Raw genomic sequence first — 651 nt, 5'->3', positions numbered from 1 at the left:
TCAAGCTAAAATGTAGAAAGAATGTGGCAGACTTTTGTTTCTATGGTAACAATAACAAAAGGAAGTAGATGAAATAAAAATTATACTTTTCTGTGACTCAAAGTCCTATGCTTTAGGAAAGTGTGTTGAACTAAATTTCAGGGATAAACAAGTATTTATAGGTGACTTGCAGGAACTTATACACCAGGGGGCTGTGTCTGATTTGAGTGTGGATAAGTAGAATAGCAGAACAACAAAACATGAAGGAATTTGCAGATTGAGACATATTGGTCATCATTGAGCAAGAAATTTAAAAAATTATATTTGTATTCCATGTATGGCTTTTATTTTTGTATTCAAGTAAATGAGAAGAAGACCTGCCCAGGTGGCTCTGTGGTTAAAAAAAAAAAAAAAAAAATCCATCTGCAAAGCAAGAGATGTGGTTTCGATCTCTGGATCAGAAAGATCCCATGGAGAAGGAAATAGCAACACACTCCAGGATTCTTGCTTGGGAAATCCCATGGACAGAGGATCCTGGAAGGCTACAGTCCATGGGGTCATAAAGAGTCAGACATGACTTAGCCACCAAACAAAAACAACAAAGTGAGCAACAACAACAAACTTTCTACCCCTTTTAGTTCCTTCTTTTCTCTTTGCATCTCTTCTAAGAGA

Source organism: Bubalus bubalis, chromosome 10, assembly GCF_019923935.1.
Source record: "Bubalus bubalis isolate 160015118507 breed Murrah chromosome 10, NDDB_SH_1, whole genome shotgun sequence".
Taxonomy (NCBI): Eukaryota; Metazoa; Chordata; class Mammalia; order Artiodactyla; family Bovidae; genus Bubalus; species Bubalus bubalis.
The sequence above is the reverse complement of the archived record's forward strand: the minus strand, read 5'-3'. Positions refer to the sequence as shown.